Here is a 21,380-nt window from a genome sequence, read left to right on the forward strand (position 1 = left end):
ATGTTCTCAGAACTGCTGGAGTTTCCTTCTCATGTTGTAGCTTATTGGTGCCGAAATGACCACACTGTTCTTTGCAAAGTAGGCCAACCTATTCCCATATCAAGAGCCTTCATGGAGTGATTAATGTTCACACTGCATCATCTTGATTTAGTTCAAATATAGATAAATGGCAAATACATGCAACTGTTCATTCCTAAGACTCAACTTTAAAAGGCAACTCTTCTTTGCAATTTTCCTTGACTTCCCCCTTCCACCGCCAGCAGTCAGTCACTTTCTCCTCTGTGCTCCCTCAGGACTTCATGCAAATGTTATCTTGAAAGCTCTTACCACTTGGCATGATGTCCTGTCACTGTTCGTTTCTAGGTCCCAGGAAATATTCAGTCTCTTAAGAGGAAGGGCAACCTATTATTCCTCTTTGTAATTCCAGCACCTAGCATACCACCTACCACAGAGTAGGTGCAATAAGTATTTATTGAGTCAAAACAAGAAGGTTTTAAAATTAAGCTATATTACATGCCTACAATTACATAAGATTAATATTTAGATTTAAAATGCCAAAGTATAATTATTAAATTCTAATTAAGAAACATTACTTTTTTAAAAAGGTACTTGGAAAGCTTTGAGGTGTAAAGTTTCCTGGATTCTATTTGGTGTGATTTGGGTGGATATTTTAGATGTTTTCTTAAAGAAAGAATTAGCTTCATAGAATCTACAAATGCCAAAATGAAAAGGGGACTTTGAAATCATACAACTCAACAATGTCTGTTAGTCCCCTTGCTTTATTTTCTTCAGAGTATTTATTATTAATTCAAATCATATAATGTTCATGCTTTCAGGTTCCTTTTCTATCACACCTGCTGGATTGCAAGTTCTAGGGAAGCCGGACCTTTGCTATCATGCTCACAGCTATGTTCCCACCTCCTGAAGTAACGCCTAAGGCATAGTGATTTTTAAAAAAATATGTTTTGGAGGGATGGATGGATGGTGAATTAACTAATGAAAGAATGAATGACATATTTATGCAGATGCGAAAAGGGACTTGTAGCAGTTAGGTCAAGTCTTCTGATTCCCAGTCTAGCATCTTTAATGCCCCAGAATACTATCTCATTTTTATGTAAAATAGCACAAGTCCCCAGGACTGAAGCTCAAAATCTCTCTTTTATTTTCTTTTTGGAACTTCTGTTGCCACTGACACAGTCCAGGGCCCAGCATTTATACCTGTGGTATGTTTTTGTTTCTTAAACATCCTTATTAGATGTCCGTGCAGGATGGCATCAGTCGAGATCTTAGGAGCAAGAAATAGGAAAGCCCTTTCTGCGGATGGCTTCAACCTTAAAAAAATTACAGGAGCATCCATCTATTCATTTATCCAACCAGTATTCTTAGTGAATGTCTAATATGTGCCTAGCAATAGTTTTAAGTACTTGGTTACTTCAGTAAACAAAACAAAAGAAAACCGTTTCCCGGTGGAGCTCAAATTCTTTTGGGGAGGAGGAGTGGAGGGGAGACAGGCAAAAATAAGAAGCATAGTAAGTAAATTAGATAATTTGACTAGACAGTGATAAATGCTATGGAAAATAATAGAGCAAGCAAAGGGGATTGAGAATGCTGGGAAATTCATTTTACTCTGGCCACTGTGTCAAGAATGATCTGTAGAGTAATGAAGGACAAGCAGGAAGACCTGTATGGAAACCAGGGAAAGTGTCACTGAATATACCACACACACACACACACACACACACACACACACGCACATACTATGTCTCATACACACTTATAAATAATCCAGCCATACAGGAAGCCGGCTTATATCAAGTCCAAAAGGAAGCCCTGGGGGAGCAGAAATAAAAGCTGTTCGCCAACCAACTGGCTATGCACCTCCTCCCGTGCGTCCCATGCGTAGATTCTTCATAGCACCTGTGTCACAGGCCTAACAGGCTGCCTCTCACATCTTTTCACAAACAGGGAGGGAGCTTGCCGCTGTCCAATGCAACCAGCTTGATTTTTAGATATCTGGGTTGTTACTTTCTTGAGTTAATCCAACTGAAATCTACCTGCATCATTTCTATCCTCTGCCCTAGTTCAACCACACTGGAGTAAGATGGAAGGAACATAAGCTTTGGAGCAGTCAAGACCCGGGTTTGAGCTATGTAGCCCCGCTGTATCCTGGCTAAGTGATTTCAGCACGGCACAATTTTTCCTGAGCTTCAGTTTCTCATCTACAAGATGGGGATAGCAGTTGCATAATAGGGGTTCCTTAAATGTTAGTTCCTTTATGTAGGTACTGGGCTTCCCAGGTAGCTCAGATGGTAAAGAACCTACCTACAATGCAGGAGATGCCAGTTTGATCCCTGGGTTGGGAAGATCCCCTGGAGAAGGAAATGGCAACCCACTTCAGTATTCTTGCCTGGGAGTCCTATGGACAGAAGAGCCTGGTGGCCTACAGTCCATGGGGTCACAAAAGAGTCACACACAACTTAGAGACTAGGCAACAACATCTAGGCACGAGTTTGCGTACCATATTTGCCAAAATACATAAGCATGTGCTCTGTCTTCAAGGCCAGACCTGCTCTTTTGAACATCACCTGTTTCTTCAGCCAATGATCCTAAGTGGTAGGCTGAAGTATTCTTGCCTCTAGATTTGCCCAACTTTGTTTATACCTACTTGTCCCATGGCCTGGCCTTCCCTATTTAGACTAATTGGGTTTAGCAAACAGCTTTTTGGAAAACTACCTCTAAGCCCAGGTTGCATAGGAATAACTTATCGTGTAGGGGAATGGGACAATCTGGACTGAGTCCATGGGGTGGGTCCTGGTCCAACTCTATACCTAGACCCTACGCAACCTTGGTTAAGTTATTTTCCTTCTTGAATTCTCAGCTACTCTATTTGTATAATGAGGAAGTTCAGTGAAATGAGTATGTATACTTTCTGAGTTGTAACACAGACATCTAAGATGCTATGTGGATGTGGAAGTAGAGCCAGGGATCTGTTCTTGCAGTGACACACCAGTTTTTTGAATAATCAATTACACCTTCAGAGAAGTGTTCTTGGAAATTTTATAAGCATTTTCACTTTATTAGTTTGAAGCTTTAGCAAGATGTCTCAGTGCTAACTCAAATGGCCTCTGATTAACACTGGGGAACATTCTCTGAGCTTCCCATTCACTGCCATCTATAAATGTAATTGTCTCTTCAAAGAAAATGTACTTCTAATTACAAAGTCAGGCACTGAAAAAATAAACCTGAATCAGGATGTGGAATGAGTAAGAGATGTGCGAGCACCTTAGGGGTGTCTGTGTGTGTGTGCGTGTGCATGTGTGTGTGTGTGTGTTTGTGTGTACTTGCCTGATTTTAAGAAAATTACTCAGAAGCCACTTAAAACCCTTACCAAGATTACATGACCAAAATTAAACTAAAGACTTTAATGAAAACCCAGAGTTAAGATAATCTACCAAGATCATTTCCAAACACTGCCTTTGCAGTCAAAACATCTCAACACCTGTTTTTAGAGCTCCAAATGCCCATTCCCTAAGGGATTCCCTGGTGGCTCAGATGGTGAAGAATCTGCCTGCAATGTGGGAGACTTCGGTTCTGTCCCTGGGTTGGGAAGATCCCCTGGAGGAGGTCATGGCAACCCACTCCAGTATTCTTGCCTGAAGAATCCCAGGGACACAGTAGCCTGGCAGGCTGTACAGTCCAGGGGGTCTCAAAGAGATGGACATGCCTGAGCGACTAACACTTTCACTTTCAAATGTCCATTTCCACACTGCTTGCGAAAGGGTTTCTTCATGGAAGAGAGTCTGAGGGAATGCAGGGTCCCCTAAGAAGAATAATTATGGGATGTGGGAGGCCATGAGCTCTGGGTCTGCTATCTATGAGTGAATTAGAGGAAGCTGTTGCACTGCAAGCCCCTGAAAGGGTTTAATGGGAAAACAGCTGGAGAAGAACGTGGGTTTGTAGCCTTCCTCTATACAATAGCCCTTCCAAACAAGAAATAGGGGAAAGAGTAGGTCTGGAACTTCAAACAAGCCATTTTCTCTTTCTAGCCTCAATTTCCTCAGCTGTGCTTGTGGAGTGAGGAGATGTTGTGAGGGACATAGTAGGGCTTCATCTGAGTATTCATGAAACATGGGAGAAACTCTCAGCACTGGGAAAGCAGGAGACTGTGGACACGTAAGGAGGCCTCCTGAGGTCAGTAGGATTCTTATTCCTGGGCAAAGAAAAGAGGTGTCCCCCACAGGAGGAAAATGATGACACATCTAGGGGTCCTCAGGGAACTGGGTGGGTTCCTGGTGAGTGGGGAAGACATCTTGCAACTGTGGGAATGACCCCACTGTCCTCTGGACAGGGACCTTGGAAGAGGGAGCACTACTGCTGGAACTTCTCAGTGAAGGTCTAAACTCACTCTTTGCTCCAAGAAACCTACCTACTCTGAGCCCCATCTTCCTACCTCCAGAGCCTCAGTAAGAACCAAAGGAAAGGAATCTGACCTATGGACAGTTTCTCGAGCCCCAGGACTCATCACCTTCCACATTCAGGAAGAAACACTCTCACTCTCACGTACCTACGTGGGAGTTTGGTGGTTGTTATCATCAAGTGTGAGTTTGAGGAAATAAATGTTCCATGGGAGCTCTTTAGGGGAGTAAGTACAGTGGGAAGTCAACAGGGAGTTCCCTTCCATCCCCTCCCCCAGGTTCCTATTTTGCTAAGGATTGCTTTAATAGATCTTGGAAGACCGATTTGGCCTCCCCCACTCCTCCCTTTGGCTTGTCTTCTCAGTAACAGCAGGGAATCGAGGATCTTCTTGATGTCCAGGGCTTAAGAATTGCCAGGGAGCAGAGCCAGACCTTGGGAACAATGCTTAGTTCTCATGGTGGAGAACAGGCTCAGATGCCCACCCGCTTTGTGGGAGCTGTAAATCAGGCCTCTCCAGATCCACAGGAGGCCCCACAGCCGCCTCCATGGTTTGTGCTCACACCAGGAAAGCCCAGCTATAAACACTTCAGAACAAGACAAAGGGGGCTCAGCTAAAACCGAGACCTTTCAGAACTTGAAAGACAGACTCTAATGTCTTCAGTCTCTGGCATTTCCTTCTGATCTAGACTTCTACAACCAACCTCAAGGTCAGAACATCATTGAAAATGCTATCAGCTTTTCTGAGTGAACCTGTAAAAGGAACCAAACTAAAATGATCCGATGAAGACAGTTTCTGGTTTTGATCCATGTCGTAAGTTTTCCACCTGGTTCCTATGAAGTTTTTGTTGCATATTTCCTCAACTTCAAATTTTCTTTTAAAAGATAACTTTCCTATTTTTCAGATAATAGACATCCCACCTTTGGTGGCTCTAAAGTCAATGTCAATCAGAGATTAGGAATAGCAACTTTGATTAACTTGAGCATGGGTGAGCCAGCACAATAAAATACATGCTTAAAATGCATTTTATATTAGATCTATAGAAGTAATTGTATTTTAAATATCTGTTGAACAGCCTTGCAACCAGTGTTATGAATTGAATGTTTCTGTCCCTCCTCTTCAATTCTACATGTTGAAATTTATAAGCCCAGGGCTTCCTTGGTGGTTCAGATAGTAAAGAATCTGCCTCCAGTGCAGAAGAACTGGGTTCGATCCCTGGGTTGGGAAGATCCCCTGGAGAAGGGAATGGCAACCCACTCCAGTATTCTTGCTTGGAAAATTCCGTGGACAGAGGAGCTTGGCAGGCTACAGTCCATGAGGTCACAAAGAGTGGGACATGACTGAGCAACTAAGACACACATACAAATGTGATGGCATTAGGAGGTGGGGCTTTGGGGAGATGATTAGATCATGAAGGTGGAACTCTGGAATTAGCACCCTTATGAAAGAGACGCCAGAGAGTTGTCTTGCCCTCTCTGCCATGTGAGCACATAGCAAGAAAATGGCCATCTGCAGCCCAGAAGACAGCTCTCACCAGAACCTAACCCTGTCAGCACCCTCATGTCAGACTCCAGCCTCTGGAACTGTGAGAAACACATTTGTTGTTTATAAGCCACCCAGTCTATGATATACTGTTACTCTGAATAAGATGTTTAGCTATAGGTTTATATAAGAAATGGTAACTAAATAAATAGGTTCAGTTGCAACCCAAGCCTACAAAGCCCTACTTCTTGGTCTTCCCTGGCTACCTCCCTTCATATTTCTTATCAGTCTTCCCTTCTCTTGTTCTGTCCAGCCACTCTGACCTTCTTATTATGCTTGCAATATCAGGTAGCATAACCAGGCTTCAGAGCCCCGCTCTCTTTTCTCAGCCAAAGCCATTCGCCTCTCAGAAAGTCACACAGCTCCATCTTATCTCCCCAAAGGATGAGACTACCTGAAATCCCAGCTGCTCCCCACTTCCAACTCCCTCGCCAGCTTTATTTCTCATCATGACAGTAATCACTGCTGCTGCTGCTGCTGCTGCTAAGTCGCTTCAGTCATGTCCAACTCTGTGCGACCCCATAGACGGCAGCAGCCCACCAGGCTCCCCTGTCCCTGGGATTCTCCAGGCAAAAACACTGAAGTGGGTTGCCATTTCCTTCTCCAGGGGATCTTCCTGACCCAGGGATGAAACCGCAGTCTCTCACACTGCAGGCAGATTCTTTACTGCCAGAGCTCAAAAATGCCTTCTGAAGCATCCTCTCTTCGCTACCCTCTCCATCTCCTACCCATCTTCCTGTCTGCTAATGGAGTTTACTGTCTAACTACCTATGATTTCAAAGACTGGTGTCTAGTTTTCATGCACAGAATTTATCACATTATGTTTCTTTCTTCTTGCCCATACCTGCTTCTCCCTAGACAGACAGATAGGCTTCTGGGAGATAGCAGCACATTCTTGTTCATCTATTTTCCCAGAACTAAACCAATTCCCAGGCACAAAGCAAGTGTTCTACAAATAGTTATTGAATTAATGGATGACATTTCAGGTTAAGAGAAAAGAATAAGCAGAAGCAGGGAGAAGATTCTTTTTGGCTTTCAGCATATTTGTGAATGGGTTTCAGAATCAGATTTAGATTTAAACCAGTCTCTACCACTTACAAATTCTTTCAGTTCAGTTCAGTTGCTCAGTCATGTCCGACTCTTTGCAACCCCATGAATCGCAGCACACCAGGCCTCCCTGCTGCTGCTGCTAAGTCGCTTCAGTCGTGTCCAACTCTGTGCGACCCCATAGACGGCAGCCAACCAGGCTCCCCCATCCCTGGGATTCTCTAGGCAAGAACACTGGAGTGGGTTGCCATTTCCTTCTCCAATGTGTGAAAGTGAAAAGTGAAAGTGAAGTCGCTCAGTCGTGTCCAACTTGTAGCGACCCCATGGACTGCAGCCTACCAGGCTCCTCCATCCATGGGATTTTCTAGGCAAGAGTACTGGAGTGGCTTGCCATTGCCTTCTCCACCAGGCCTCCCTGTCCATCACCAACTCCCCGAGTTCACTCAGACTCACGTCCATCAAGTCAGTGATGCCATCCAGCCATCTCATCCTCTGTTGTCCCCTTCTCCTCCTGCCCCACATCCCTCCCAGCATCAGAGTCTTTTCCAATGAGTCAACTCTTCACATGAGGTGGCCAAAGTACTGGCGTTTCAGCTTTAGCATCATTCCTTCCAAAGAAATCCCAGAGCTGATCTCCTTCAGAATGGACTGGTTGGATCTCCTTGCAGTCCAAGGGACTCTCAAGAGTCTTCTCCAACACCACAGTTCAAAAGCATCAATTCTTCGGCGCTCAGCTTTCTTTATAGTCCAAATCTCACATCCATACAGGACCACTGGAAAAACCATAGCCTTGACTAGACGGAACTTTGTTGGCAAAGTAATGTCTCTGTTTTTCAATATGCTGTCTAGGTTGGTCATAACTTTTCTTCCAAGGAGTAAGCATCTTTTAATTTCATGGCTGCAGTCACCATCTGCAGTGATTTTGGAGCCCAAAAAAATAAAGTCTGACACTGTTTCCACTGTTTCCCCATATATTTCCCATGAAGTGATGGGACCGGATGCCATGATCTTCGTTTTCTGAATGTTGAGCTTTAAGCCAACTTTTTCACTCTCCTCTTTCACTTTCATCAAGAGGCTTTTTAGTTCCTCTTCACTTTCTGCCATAAGGGTGGTGTCATCTGCATATCTGAGGTTATTGATATTTCTCCCGACAATCTTGATTCCAGTTTGTGCTTCTTCCAGCCCAGCGTTTCTCAGCCTTGATGAACTCCTTTTCCTATTTGGAACCAGTCTGTTGTTCCATGTCCAGTTCTAACTGTTGCTTCCTGACCTGCATACAAATTTCTCAAGAGGCGGGTCAGGTGGTCTGGTATTCCCATCTCTTTCAGAAACAAATTCTTTAGTCTTGAACAACTTACATATAGTAAGCTTTGGTTTTGCATTTTGAAGGCCAGGATGAGATCCACATGCTCACAGAATTAAGTAATATAATGTAGGTAAGTGTCTGGCAAGTCTGCCCCTTTCCTTTTCTATGATGCAAAATGTCTCACATTCTCAGGGTCTGATAACCAATCTGATTGGGCTTTCGGGCCAGGGGAGGGGTGAGAGAATGGGGACCGAGAAGCTGATTATCCAATTGTCCCTGTAGTGGGTTTTTCTACTAGTGATTTTCATCACTCTCACGTTGGTGGCAACAGATAAGATTCCCAGACCAGTGAGAGTTCCTCCACATTGCTTTAGCACTGAGGGTTCCTTTAATCTGGAATTGCATGGCTAATCCAAGACATTTCTGTGACCACATGAGGAAAACTCATTCCTTATAGTGGTTCTGAAAGCAAGACACATACACTCATTTTTCCATTGGACTTTCTTTTAGTTTAATAATCTGTCAAATAACAGAATCTTAAAGGACCTTGGCAGCTTCTAATCCTCATCTAAGAGTTTAAAAATCCTTTCAACATTTGTTTCTGTTTTCATCTCAAAAGAAGGTTCTTTTTTTCCTGCATGGTCTATTTCTACCTGTATCTCACAACTGTGAAGAGGCATTTCTTCAAAACTAAAATCAGCTTCCCTGGTGGCTCAGACGGTAAGGCATCTGCCTGCAATGTGGGAGACCCGGGTTCGATTCCTGGGTCAGGAAGATCCCCTGGAGAAGGAAATGGCAACCCACTCCAGCACTCTTGCCTGGAAAATCCCATGGATAGAGAAGCCTGATAGGCTACAGTCCATGGGGTTGCAAAGAGCTGGACACGACTGAGCAACTTCACTTTCACTTTCAAACTATAAATCAGCTTATAGAATATTGTTGGGGTGACTTCAGTTCAGTTCAGTTGCTTAGTAGTGTCTGACTCTTTGTGACCCCATGTACTGCAGCATGTCAGGCTTCCCTTCCATCACTAACTCCCAGAGCTTACTCAAACTCATGTCCATTGAGTTGGTGATGCCATCCAGCCATCTCATCCTCTGTTGTCCCCTTCTTCTCCTGCCTTCAATCTTTCCCAGCATCAGGGTCTTTTCAAATGAGTCAGCTCTTCACATCAGGTGGCCAAAGTATTGGAGTTTCAGCTTCAACATCAGTCCTTCCAATGAACATTCAGGACTAATTTCCTTTAGGATGGACTGGGTGGATCTCCTTGCAGTCCAAGGGACTCTCAAGAGTCTTCTCCAGCACCACAGTTCAAAAGCATGAATTCTTTGGTGCTCAGCTTTCTTTACAGTCTAACTTTCATATCCATGATGGACTAATGGAAAAACCATAGCTTTGACTAGATGGACCTTTAAAGGATTACAAAGTAATGTCTCTGCTTTTCAATATGCTGTCTATGTTGGTCATAACTTTTCTTCCAAGGAGTAAGCATCTTCTAATTTCATAGCTGCAGTCACCATCTGCAGTGATTTGGGAGCCCCCCAAAATTAAATCTGTCAACGGTTTCCATTGTTTCCCCATCTATTTGCCATTAAGTGATAGGACCAGAAGCCATGATCTAGTTTTCTGAATGTTGAGTTTTAAGCCAATTTTTTCACTCTCCTCTCTAACTTTCATCAAGAGGCTCTTTAGTTCTTCTTCACTTTATGCCATAAGTGTGGTGTCATGTGCATATCTGAGGTTATCGATATTTCTCCCAGTAATCTTGATTTCAGCTTGTGCTTCATCCAGCTCAGTGTTTCTCATGATGTACTCTGCATATAAGTTAAATTAGCAGGGTGACAATATACAGCCTTAACATACTCCTTTTCCTATTTGGAACCAGTCTGTTGTTCTATGTCCAGTTCTAACTGTTGCTTCCTGATCTGCATACAGATTTCTCAGGAGGCAGGTCAGGTGGTCTGATATTCCCATCTCTTTCAGAATTTTCCACAGTTTGTTGTGATCCATACAGTCAAAGGCTTTGGCATAGTCAATAAAGCAAAAGTAGATGTTTTTCTGGAACTCTCACTTTTTTGATAATCCAGCGAATGTTAGCAATTTGATCTCTGGTTCCTCTGCCTTTTCTAAAACCAGCTTGAACATCTGGAAGTTCATGGTTCACATACTGTTGAAAGGTAGCTTGGAGAATTTTGAGCATCACTTTACTAGTGTATGAGACGAGGGCAATTGTGCAGTTCTTTGGCATTGCCTTTCTTTGGGATTGGAATGAAAACTGACCTTTTCCAGTCCTGTGGCCACTGCTGAGTTTTCTAAATTTGCTGGCATATTGAGTCCAGCACTTTCACAGCATCATCTTTTAGGATTTGAAATAGCTCAACTGGAATGCCATCACCTCCGCTAGCTTTGTTCGTAGTGATGCTTTCTAAGGCCCATTTGACTTCACATTCCAGGATGTCTGGCTCTAGGTCAGTGATTACACCATCGTGATTATCTGGGTCGTGAAGATCTTTTTTGTACAGTTCTTCTGTGTATTCCTGCCACCTCTTCTTAATATCTTCTTCTTCTGTTAGGTCCATACCATTTCTGTCCTTTATCGAGCTCATCTTTGCATGAAATGTTCCCTTGGTATCTCTAATTTTCTTGAAGAGATCTCTAGTCTTTCCCATTCTGTTGTTTTCCTCTATTTCTTTGCATTGATCGCTGAAGAAGGCTTTCTTATCTCTTCTTGCTATTCTTTGGAACTCTGCATTCAGATGCTTATATCTTTCCTTTTCTCCTTTGCTTTTCGCTTCTCTTCTTTTCACAGCTATTTGTAAGGCCTCCCCAGACAGCCATTTTGCTTTTTTGCATTTCTTTTCCATGGGGTTGGTCTTGATCCCTGTCTCCTGTACAATGTCACAAACCTCCGTCCATAGTTCATCAGGCACTCTATCTCTCAGATCTAATCCCTTAAATCTATTTCTCTGATGCTGGGAGGGATTGGGGGCAGGAGGAGAAGGGACGACAGAGGATGAGATGGCTGGATGGCATCACCAACTTGATGGACATGAGTTTGAGTGAACTCTGGGAGTCGGTGATGGACAGGGAGGCCTGGCGTGCTGCAATTCATGGGGTTGCAAATAGTCAGACATGACTGAGTGACTAAAATGCACTGAACTGATACAGGGTTAACTTTACCATCTTTCTAAATTCCATATATATGCGTTAGTATACTGTATTGGTGTTTTTCTTTCTGGCTTACTTCACTCTGTATAATAGGCTCCAGTTTTATCCACCTGATTAGAACTGATTCAAATGTATTCTTTTTAATGGCTGAGTAATATTCCATTGTGTGTATGTACCACAGCCCTCTTATCCATTTGTCTGCTGATGGACATCTGGGTTGCTTCCATGTCCTGGCTATTATAAACAGTGCTGCCATGAACACTGGGGTACATGTGTCTCTTTCAATTCTGGTTTCCTCGGTGTGTATGCCCAGCAGTGGGATTGCTGGGTCATATGGCAGTTCTATTTCCAGTTTTTTAGGGAATCTCCATACTGTTCTCCATAGTGGCTGTACTATTTTGCATTCCCACCAACAGTGTAAGAGGGCATTTAAAAAAAACCCCACCAACCCTGAAAAACAAACAAACAAAAAAAACCCAGCACCCCCTCTAGCAGACAGGTGTCCTGCCTGACAGCAGAGGGAAGAAGGCCTTGCTCAGAGCACCAGGGCAGGCATGGTGCTTCTCCCAGCCTGCCAGGCCTGCCCATGGGTCTGGAAATCAGGGCAAGGCACGATTCCCACGTACAAAATTAGATCTTGGAAACAGGTTAGTTATCTTGGACAGACTTAGCACAGAGGAATGTTATCACTGTACAGATCTACACACACATCTATATGAAACTGAATTGAAATCATACAGCCTTCCAAAGAGAAAGTCACCAGCCAGAGAGATTAGAGGAGTCACAGGATGCCTGTGCTATTCCTTGCACAGAAAAATCAGGAACCATTCTGTAGACTGAAGGAGACCTCTCCCCCATCACCACCACAGCCTAGTTTCTTCTCCATTCTGGGTACTTTTATCCTTCAGGAAACACTTACAGATGTACAGGCCTTTTAAAATTGCCCAAGTCATCCAGAGTCTAAGAGACAGCAGTCAGTCACACTATTTTTTAGACCGCAACTGTAATTATCTGTGACGAAGTGAACCAGCCCAGCACTATGGGGTGTATGACGACTGTGAATGAAGCACTGCATGTTGTGTAAATATTCTTTTCCTTCACTTAGGTCATCAGCATTCAGGACCTCATTATTTTTCTCTTTCTGTGTTGATTTGGCCATTTTTTATGGCCATTGGGGGAAACACAAGATGTTTAGAACCAGATGGATCCAAGAGGGTCCAATACTCTTCAGTTGGGTGACCTTGAATAGATCATGTCACTTCTCTGAACCTCAGTTATCTACAAAATAGAGAAAATGAGAATCTGCCATTTTCATGAAGACCAAGGGAGGTAATGCTTATGAAAAGCCAGACACCAACTGGCCCACTCTGAAGAGATCAATAAACAGGGTGATTTTTCCTTCTTCAAAGACTTTGTAAAGATTACCTGAGACCATGTGTGAAGGGATTTTGTATGCTATGAATGGGCTGCACAAGTGTGGGTTATTACTATTCTTTTTATTTCCCCTCTTTCTTTTAATTACCTCCAAGCCTTTCTTTACCATCATGTTGGCTTTTACAGGAATTATACAATGTTAGCTTTAAAAGGACACCCACCAAGTCTCCTGCCCTCAGCTAGGTATGTCACAAATACTCTTACTTAATCCTCACAGTGATGGGTTAACTCTCCCCTTCTTTACAGTTAAGCAGATGCAGTTCCATGGAGCTTCCTGTGGTTTGGCGAGCTTTGCGGTTGATTTGTGTGAGGACCAGATTTTGAGCCCTGCCAAGCCTAACACTCCACCTTGCCTCTTGGGAAAAGCTTTAGAGATCCTTACAGCCCAATTCAATGTTGCATCCTCAGGGGACTTGTCCAAGGTCACAGAGCAAGTTCAGCATCAGGATTAAAACTCACATCTCCTTATAACTCAGGCCAGTATTCCAAGTCCTTTGCTCCTATGTGTGTTTGAGTCAAACTTTCCTGACCCAGGAGAGGAAAGATCTAAATCATCCTTGCCCAAACTCTCAACCAGGGCTCTCTAGTTTGACTTTGCTTTTTCTTTGTGGAGCTTCTAATCCCAGAGTAGGGTGGAGAGAATGGAGGGGCGGGGGGGGGGGGGGGGGGGGGGGGGGGGGGGGAATCTTCAGGAGCTTAGTTCCTGTTTATTCATGTGTCATTCTTTTAGTCCCTGAGGCTATAATATCCATTTAGAAAGATTAAATCAAAGGGGATCCAGGGCAGAAAAAGGGGAGCAAAGGGGGAGGCAAAGAAAGACGGAAGAAAGTGGAAACCTCTAAGCACTAGAATAAAGAACCTAAGACACTACTAATTCTCAAATAGGTCTCACTTCTTACAGAGGAGCTGCTCCATGGGAAATGCAGGTGAAAGCAACTTGGGTGATTTTTTTTTTCTGTCCGTGAACCTGGCTTTTCTTTCCAGCATTCTCAGGTGCACTGGAGGCCCTGGGAAGAGAGAGGGCTTTTTCAAAAGACACTTCCACCTCCTAAGCCCTGTGCCTACAAACCAAATATTGATCTATTTAGTAAACCCGCCTGTGGGAGGAGAGATTGTAAAGCCCTGTTTACTCAGCAGTTGGGCCCCCCTGACAGCTGTTCAATGGGGGATTATGATGTCACAGTGGTAATTACACTATAAACAAGGGATAGGGAGAATAAAGCATGAAAGGAAACTGTGGGGCCCGTTACCAAGCAACACAAAATATGTAACCTGAAACCCGACAAGCATGTAAATTTCCTTGCAAGCCTCCCAGATGTCCTCACTTTATGGCCAGCGCACAGTTTCAGTTTCAATTTGTTTATTTGCCCTTCTTCAGTCACAAATGTGGAGCTAAGAATGTTGAAACAGAGAAAAGAAAGCAAAGGAAAATGGGGGGCGGGGGGTGGTGGTGGAGGAAAGCTGTACTTTCTTCCTAGGATGTAAGAGGTCGGGAGAAAGCCCAGGGCTTGGTTCCCTCTTCAGAAAGATGTAGAGGTCATTGTCCAAGGAGGGGGCTAAGCCAGGTAAATAAGCTGAAGGCAGCTGAGAAAGTGAGGCAGGGGAGAAGAAAAAGATAAAAAAATGAACAAAATGTAAGACGATGAGACCAATAAAATGGGAGGAGAAGGAGGAGGACTCCGCAGCAGGATCGGCCCCCACGGACTTGGAAGGGTCCCCATTGCCACAGCCCCACCTAGTGGTTGCCCCACGTCTTGATTCCTCGGGAGTGAAACTGCTCCCTGCAGGGCCCATAGCCGTGCCTTCCAATCAGCCTCCCACTTCTGGACACCTCCCCCCATGCCCAGGACAAGTCAGTCACTGCTCCGCAGAGATTTGGAAACAAAGACCCAAACACGCTGTGTTTTTCTTCTTCTGGATTCTCACCCCAGCAATACCTTCCCTCCCGGTAGTTTTTTTCCTAGATGAGACTGCTTCTAGCTCACCACCAAGCCCCCCCCCGCACCCCCCCGACGCCACCCCCCCCCCCCAATTTTTTTTTTTTTTTCAATTTGTCAGTGTCCCTCTTAGAATCTCAGACTTGAAACCAGACACACCCTCTCAGGTGAGGTCTGACCTCACGGAACTAAACAGGATCAACTACAACTCTCCCCGGCCCCACCCCCAGCCCGCTTGCTGTGAGAGCTACAGAGGCTTGAGCAAGCTCACCAGACTGATTGTTAAATTTTCAGGAACTCTGCTAGGTTGTTTTAAAATCACTGATAGCTTGAAATCTGCCATGGCGACACCGATATTGGCAAATACAACAGATCGGGGCTTCCCTTCCCCATCCTCTAGAGAGCTGGTTTACCATCATACCCTGGTCCCGACCAATCCCATTCAACCTCTTTAGAGAGTTCGTGATTCACAGAGGATTGGCGAAATCTGTAACCAAAGAGCAAACCACAGACCTCCAGACAAAAGCTACAAAAGGATTCACTCCTGTTAGATCCAAAGAACATGGGATAGGATTTTAGTTCCCCTTGACTCCCTTGCATCGATAGTGACCACCTGTGCTACTGAGAACATTTCTCTTGGGATTGATTCGCACTACAGCCACATCAATTTCCATGGGATGCTCACAGAGCCAAATGTTGAGTGATCCTGTAGAAACAAACAACAACAAAAATGTTCACTGAACTGAACTGTAGAGACTGGTGCTGTGTTTGTTTGGGCACAAACACAGAAGCTAGTACAATGAATGGCTTTTCCACAAACGGGAATTCTGTCAAATCTCTCCTCCTAAATTCTAGTATTAACTGTCCAGAATGACAGTCTGGCAAGAAGGCTAAATTCTAGTCTGGGATCAGCCACTCCATGGATGGTTGTTTGAAAGCCCACCCCTTTTCCTCTCTGGGCTTCAGTTTCCCCAACAGCAGTGACGGTTGAATCTCAGGACTTTTAACTCCAGACGGCTTTTCCAGCTGCCTCCAGCTTGGGCCACAGTACTGCTATTCTCCCAAGTGCTGTGAGCAGAACGTGACAGCGGATGAGCAGCATTTTTCCACAAGTTAATTCTCACTGTGTGGACGTGTGTCCCACCTCCACTCCTCCCATTGTCCTGGGGATAGTTTGTTTGTTGTGACTCGCCTCGGACAGTCTACAAATGCTGATGAAACTACCCTCCATATTGCAGCCCTGGTGCTTATTGTCTCCTAGAGATCACACCCAAGTCCAGGCTAATTTTAGGTCACTTCCGGAAGCCAGGCAACCCAACCTGGGATGAAGCAGAGGTCTGGGGGAGCTTGGTAAAGCCTGCATCCCTCGGCAAAGATCCTCTCTTTGCCTCTTACCTGAGCCCTTCTCAGGAGAAAATGTACGAGGCTGTTTTCTTTTGCCAACGTTATGATTACTTAGGAAAGATCCAGTGCTGGTCCAGAACATCTTTGAAACATATTCCTTCCAAGAGCCCAGGTTTTGAAAGAAGAGAGTTCTGCATCATTTTTTGGCCCATTCTAATATCCTCTATCATCATGGCTCCAGCAACACTGGCCCCCAGCTCAGCATCTTTACACTTCTTGCTCCCACTTCCTGGATTGCTCTTCCCCACATGTCCGTGTGGCTTGATTGCTTTGAGTGTTCAGATGTTACCTCTCAGGCTTCCCTTGACTACCCTGTGTGAATAGCCATCCCTCCACCTATCCGTCCCTAATGCCCTCTTGAGTTTAATCAGTCTATCGCCATAGTCATCCTCTGACCATGATGTATTTATGTCCATTTAACCCTCCCCCAGGAAGTCATATCCATGGACATGGGAGCTTTGTTTTGTTCACCTCTAAGTCCCCAGTGCCTGGAACAGTGTCAGGCATATGACAGATACACTATATATATATACCAAATGAATGAATGTAGAGCTGATTCTCATTATTCATGGATTCCACGTTTGTGCATTTACCTACTTCCTAAAATTTATTTGTAATCCCCAAACAATACACATGGCAGTTTCATGGTCATTCACAGCCGTGCAGAGCAGTGAACATTTTGAGTTGCCTGATGTACCTATTCTATCTTTGTTGTTGTTCAGTCACTCTGACTCTTTGCAACCCCATGGACTGTGGCACCCCAGGCTTCTCCATCTCCTGGAGCTTGCTCAAACTCATGTCCATCAAGGCAGTGATGCCATCCAACCATCTCATCCTCTGTTGTCCCCTTCTCCTCCTACCTTCAATCTTTCCCAACATCAGGGTCTTTTCCAATGAGTCAGTTCTTTGAATCAGGTGGCCAAAGTACTAGAGCTTCAGCTTCAGCACCAGTCCTTCCAATGAATATTCATGGATATTGATTTCCTTTAGGATTGACTGGTCTGATTTCTTTGCTGTCCAAGGAATTCTCAAGAGTCTTCTCCAGCACTACAATTCAAAAGCATCAGTTCTTCAGCACTCAGTCAAAGCTATGGTTTTACCAGTAGTCATGTACAGATGTGAGAGTTGGACCATAAAGAAGACTGAATGCCAAAGAATTGATACCTCCAATGGGATATGTAATTCCAGCTCAAAGCAGAATAATATGATAGTGTGGGGCAGTTCCTTTGTCCTTCTAAATCCACATCTGGGAGTTTTTGGTTCACGTATTGTTGAAGCCTAGCTTGGAGAATGTTGACCATTACTTTGCTAGCATGTGAAATAAGTGCAAGTGTACAGTAGTTTGAACATTTTTTGGCATTGCCCTTCTTTGGGATTGGAATGAAAACTGACCTTTTCCAGTCCTGTGGCCACTGCTGAGTTTTCCAAATTTGCTGGCATATAAAGTGCAGCACTTTCACAGCATCATCTTTTAGGATTTGAAATAACTCAACTGGAATTCCATCATCTCCACTAGCTTTGTTCGTAGTGACAGCTTCCGAAGGCCCACTTGACTTTGCACTCCAGAATGTCTGGCTCTAGGTAAGTGATCACACCATTGTGGTTATCTGGGTCATGAAGATCTTTTTCATACAGTTCTTCCATGTATTCTTGCCACCTCTTCTTAATATCTTCTGCTTCTGTTAGGTCCGTCTAGTGACTGTTATTTTCTGAAACTTAGGTTCCTAATCTGACAATTTGTAATGATAGTACCCATCCTCACAGCTATTTAAAAGAATAAGTGAGACGATTAACATAACCAAACACCTAGTATAGCACCTGACCGACAGAGGTATACCACAGACGTTCACTCCTCTTACTTTTACTAGTTTATGGTATATTTGCAATCCACAGGACAAACGCATTTTGCTCTCGTGTCATTAAAAGCATTTTCTATGAAATCCTTGTTACTTTAAAACAGCCTACCAACTTTTCCAATCCATTCTCCTACTGCTGGACATTGAGTTTAAATCAGAATTTGAATTATATAACAGACAACTCTGTTGTTGTTATATAACTCTTATGAGGAAATCCCAGAGGTGGACTTATTGATTCCATGAGTACAAACAATTATACAGCCCTGAGAGTGGATTGTAATAGTGGTGATAAGAGACTTTCTAGCAGACACTCCACTGATGTGTATGCACAGGACTTAGTGGTTCACCAGATGATTCACTCATTCTCCTTCAGCTTTCCACTTCTCAGAGAATTCAGACCCAAAAGAAGCCTTAGTGATCATCTCATCATATCAAAGAAGGAAATTGAACCTATGGAAAAGAAGTGAGTTGTCCAAGATGATATGATCAGTCAGTGCCAAATACAAACTGGACCCCAGGTCCAATGACTGTCCAACCACTGTTCTTCCCAACATCCCTTGGACAAATTGAAAAATAAGATGTCCCTAACAGGTGTAGTGTGGAATTCCCTGTTGGCTCAGTGGTAAAGAATCTGCCTGCCAAAACAGGAGACATGGGTTCCATCCCTGAGTCGGGAAGATATCCTAGAGAGGGAAATGGCAACCCATTCCAGTATTCTTGCCTGGGAAATCCCATGGACAGAGGAGTCTGGCAGGCTAGAGCCCATGGGGCTGCAAAGAGTCAGTCATGACTGAGCACAGCACACAGCACCAGGGGTAGTAATGCTGCTTCCTCAAGTTTTTCAGACCCATTGCTTTAAGGAAAAGAAATGTGATACAGTTGTTTTCTGATGAGAAATTTAAGCGTGCCCTTCTGTTCCATTCATCCCTTCTCTTTTTAACTTCTGTGTTGACACTGTAACAGACAGAATAAAGAAAGAGGATCTGTGCTGAAGTATGGGGTTCAATATCAGAAAGTCAAAGGGAGAATCTAAAACTGACCAGCACATTTCTGTCCCTGCACCTGACCTCAAGCCCTTCTCACTCAACTGCCTCCTGCTGGAGGCACAAAGACTGCAACTCCGCTCACGAGACTGTGAAGCAAAAACCGAGCAGTACTTTTCTGATATGAAGATAGTAGATCTATACACATAAACCACTGTGACAGTAATTAGTGGTTCCTGGAGGGTGACAGGACTTTGAGGAATTGTCTGCTCTATTAGTACAACTTTTAAACCACTCTGGAACCTAGCTGTCTGCTTTGTTTCAAAAGGTTCCTGATGATGCCAGAGTAGAACAAAACAGAACCATTCAAGTTTCATTTGAAGCTTTATTTCAGAAAAATATACTCCTTGTTTGATTCCAACCAAGAGAGACTGTTTGCCAGAAATTCATGGAACCATCCCCATGCAGGACCAATAAGACCAATGATTGACATAGGGTAAGAAAAGAATTTCTCAGAAATGTGTACCACAGTCCTAATTCTGGGTTGAGGATGTGATGGCCTAGTCTGCCATCAGAAGGACTGTACTGACATGAAAACAGATTCTCCATTTTTTCTGTATAGAAATTAGCAGCCCCCTATGTTTGCCCAAGATTGCCTGTCTTTGTAGCAAGGAAAGAGGGTGGGAGGGAGGGAGGAAAGGAAGGGGGAGTGGAGGGTGGGAGGGATAGAAGGGGGGAAACAGTGGGGGGGAGAACATCCTCTGAGTTCCACAGAAATCTCTCATATAAAAGAAAAATATACACTAACCATAAAAAGAAATGCATATCCCATTTCCTTAACATTTAGTAAAGAATGTTTTCTCTTAACCCAAACCAAAGCCTTCTTTTCTTTCCATTTGGATATGATTATCTGTCCTTTATTCCAATCAGCAGCTGTCATGTATGTCTTGGGTAAAGGGTCAACTTCTTCTCCATGAAGCCAGTTCTTATTTTTCCATAAAGACACTTATATACTCTAACATTGGCACCAAGAACGTTAGCCAAGATTTTAGCTCTGTTTAATAAGTATCTATCAGCAACTATATATCTCGTATCCCCTGCACACTCAGCACTGCACTGCAGAATGGGAGGCGTACAAAGACTTGAACAAAAATGTAATCAACTATCATTGAGCTCCTGCTCTATGATGACAGAAATATGTCCATCCTAGATCCTACTTTGGAGGACCCCAGAAGGGAGACAAGTAGACAAAAAAAATTTATATATATATGGCAAAGTAGAAAGAAATGTAAGTTACAGAAATAATACAACACAGAAAAGAATTAATTGCCAGGGAAGTGGGGATGATCACAGAAGACTCCACTGAGGAGGTGACTGCTGATCTCCAGATGAATGGCAGGAAAAGGGAAAGGACAGCTGGAACCTTCAATGGAAAGGCCTTGAAATATCATCCAACAAGGGAAAGTATAGAAACATCAGATTGCAGGTATAAGTAGAGGATGATAGAGGCCACTGAATGTCATGGTGAACATTTTGGACTCTTAGAAGAAGCACCAAGAGGATTTTGAGAACTCTCTCAAGCAGCATTATGGAGGGTGGACTGAAAGAGGTAGGTACTAGAAATAAAGAGCTCTCATGGGTAAGAAGAGATCTTTGCTGTGTCCTCATGGAGTAAGTGAGGAAAGGAGGGAAGGAGCAGCCTGTCAGGGCACTTGCCTGCAGAGAATTACCCAGGAAGTGGAAACCCTATAGGGCAGCTCAGCATCTTTGAGGAGGAATCAGGAAATGCCTAAGCCCGGTGACAAACAGCAGATAGCCTGGATACCCACCTCTGGCCCTTGAGCTTTCCTTCCTCAACTAACTGATTCATAATCCTACAAAGTGAAGGAAAGCAGAGGTCCCTCACGTGTTTTCTCTGGCCCGATGGATACCTGGCTCTCTAGTTGAGAAGGGGAGTTAGTAGAAATTGGCCCAGGCTGAGTCTCAGGAAAGTTATGACCAACCTAGACAGCATATTAAAAAACAAAGACATTACTTTGCCAACAAAGGTCCATCTAGTCAAGGCTATGGTTTTTCCAGTGGTCATGTATGGATGTGAGAGTTGGACTATAAAGAAAGCTGAGTGCCTAAGAATTGATGCTTTTGAAGTGTGGTGTTGGAGAAGATTCATGAGAGTCCCTTGGAATGTAAGGAGATCCAACAAGTCCATCCTAAAGGAGATCAGTCCTGAGTGTTCATTGGAAGGACTGATGTTGAAGCTGAAACTCCACTACTTTGGCCACTTGTTGC

General features: G+C 43.9%; 1 long non-coding RNA gene across 1 annotated transcript; it reads left to right on the forward strand.

Annotated features, from left to right (window-relative positions):
* Nucleotides 1-5,815: 5,815 nt before the first annotated feature.
* On the forward strand, nucleotides 5,816-13,379 carry LOC139184637 (uncharacterized). Its single transcript, XR_011568184.1, has 2 exons — nucleotides 5,816-5,999; nucleotides 13,158-13,379. It is a non-coding gene; the product is annotated as an uncharacterized lncRNA (long non-coding RNA).
* Nucleotides 13,380-21,380: the final 8,001 nt, after the last annotated feature.

Source organism: Bos indicus, chromosome 8 (assembly GCF_029378745.1).
Source record: "Bos indicus isolate NIAB-ARS_2022 breed Sahiwal x Tharparkar chromosome 8, NIAB-ARS_B.indTharparkar_mat_pri_1.0, whole genome shotgun sequence".
Classification (NCBI taxonomy): Eukaryota; Metazoa; Chordata; class Mammalia; order Artiodactyla; family Bovidae; genus Bos; species Bos indicus.